Genomic DNA, 2500 nt, shown 5'->3' with positions numbered 1-2500 from the left:
TCGCCGCTCGCCGCTCGCTCGCGCAGCCAAAAATGGCCAGTTTTGGCCCGTTTTGGCCAGTTTTTGGCCTGTTTTTGCGTTGCGCGGTGACCATCTTGAGCGGAGCAAAATGTCAGCCATCTCAGCACCCTGGAACCCCCCGGGTGGCACAGGGCTGGATGGGGCTTTCGTATAGCAGGGACGGTGATGCCTCTCGCTTCGCTCGCTGTCCGCCGCTCGCTGCTCGCTCGCGCAGCCAAAAATGGCCAGTTTTGGCCCGTTTTTGGGCCGTTTTGGCCTGTTTTTGGGCTGTTCTTGCGTCGCGCGGTGACCGTCGTGAGCGGAGCAAAATGTCAGCCATCTCAGCACCCTGGAACCCCCCGGGTGGCACAGGGCTGGATGGGGCTTTCGTATAGCAGGGACGGTGCTGCCTCTCGCTTCGCTCGCTGTCCGCCGCTCGCCGCTCGCTCGCGCAGCCAAAAATGGCCAGTTTTGTCCCGTTTTTGGGCCGTTTTGGCCTGTTTTTGGGCTGTTCTTGCGTCGCGCGGTGACCGTCGTGAGCGGAGCAAAATGTCAGCCATCTCAGCACCCTGGAACCCCCCGGGTGGCACAGGGCTGGATGGGGCTTTCGTATAGCAGGGACGGTGCTGCCTCTCGCTTCGCTCGCTGTCCGCCGCTCGCCGCTCGCTCGCGCAGCCAAAAATGGCCAGTTTTGGCCCGTTTTTGGGCCGTTTTGGCCAGTTTTTGGCCTGTTCTTGCGTCGCGCGGTGACCGTCGTGAGCGGAGCAAAATGTCAGCCATCTCAGCACCCTGGAACCCCCCGGGTGGCACAGGGCTGGATGGGGCTTTCGTATAGCAGGGACGGTGCTGCCTCTCGCTTCGCTCGCTGTTCGCCGCTCGCCGCTCGCTCGCGCAGCCAAAAATGGCCAGTTTTGGCCCGTTTTGGCCAGTTTTTGGCCTGTTTTTGCGTTGCGCGGTGACCATCTTGAGCGGAGCAAAATGTCAGCCATCTCAGCACCCTGGAACCCCCCGGGTGGCACAGGGCTGGATGGGGCTTTCGTATAGCAGGGACGGTGATGCCTCTCGCTTCGCTCGCTGTCCGCCGCTCGCTGCTCGCTCACGCAGCCAAAAATGGCCAGTTTTGGCCCGTTTTTGGGCCGTTTTGGCCTGTTTTTGGCCTGTTCTTGCGTCGCGCGGTGACCGTCGTGAGCGGAGCAAAATGTCAGCCATCTCAGCACCCTGGAACCCCCCGGGTGGCACAGGGCTGGATGGGGCTTTCGTATAGCAGGGACGGTGCTGCCTCTCGCTTAGCTCGCTGTCCGCCGCTCGCCGCTCGCTCGCGCAGCCAAAAATGGCCAGTTTTGTCCCGTTTTTGGGCCGTTTTGGCCTGTTTTTGGGCTGTTCTTGCGTCGCGCGGTGACCGTCGTGAGCGGAGCAAAATGTCAGCCATCTCAGCACCCTGGAACCCCCCGGGTGGCACAGGGCTGGATGGGGCTTTCGTATAGCAGGGATGGTGCTGCCTCTCGCTTCGCTCGTTGTCCGCCGCTCGCCGCTCGCTCGCGCAGCCAAAAATGGCCAGTTTTGGCCCGTTTTTGGGCCGTTTTGGCCAGTTTTTGGCCTGTTCTTGCGTCGCGCGGTGACCGTCGTGAGCGGAGCAAAATGTCAGCCATCTCAGCACCCTGGAACCCCCCGGGTGGCACAGGGCTGGATGGGGCTTTCGTATAGCAGGGACGGTGCTGCCTCTCGCTTCGCTCGCTGTCCGCCGCTCGCCGCTCGCTCGCGCAGCCAAAAATGGCCAGTTTTGGCCCGTTTTGGCCAGTTTTTGGCCTGTTTTTGCGTTGCGCGGTGACCATCTTGAGCGGAGCAAAATGTCAGCCATCTCAGCACCCTGGAACCCCCCGGGTGGCACAGGGCTGGATGGGGCTTTCGTATAGCAGGGACGGTGATGCCTCTCGCTTCGCTCGCTGTCCGCCGCTCGCTGCTCGCTCGCGCAGCCAAAAATGGCCAGTTTTGGCCCGTTTTTGGGCCGTTTTGGCCTGTTTTTGGGCTGTTCTTGCGTCGCGCGGTGACCGTCGTGAGCGGAGCAAAATGTCAGCCATCTCAGCACCCTGGAACCCCCCGGGTGGCACAGGGCTGGATGGGGCTTTCGTATAGCAGGGACGGTGCTGCCTCTCGCTTAGCTCGCTGTCCGCCGCTCTCCGCTCGCTCGCGCAGCCAAAAATGGCCAGTTTTGGCCCGTTTTTGGGCCGTTTTGGCCTGTTTTTGGGCTGTTCTTGCGTCGCGCGGTGACCGTCGTGAGCGGAGCAAAATGTCAGCCATCTCAGCACCCTGGAACCCCCCGGGTGGCACAGGGCTGGATGGGGCTTTCGTATAGCAGGGACGGTGCTGCCTCTCGCTTCGCTCGCTGTTCGCCGCTCGCTCGCGCAGCCAAAAATGGCCAGTTTTGGCCCGTTTTTGGGCCGTTTTGGCAAGTTTTTGGCCTGTTCTTGCGTTGCGCGGTGACCGTCGTGAGCGGAGCAAA

Source organism: Musa acuminata, unplaced genomic scaffold (genome assembly GCF_036884655.1).
Source record: "Musa acuminata AAA Group cultivar baxijiao unplaced genomic scaffold, Cavendish_Baxijiao_AAA HiC_scaffold_399, whole genome shotgun sequence".
NCBI lineage: Eukaryota > Viridiplantae > Streptophyta > Magnoliopsida > Zingiberales > Musaceae > Musa > Musa acuminata.
The sequence above is the reverse complement of the archived record's forward strand: the minus strand, read 5'-3'. Positions refer to the sequence as shown.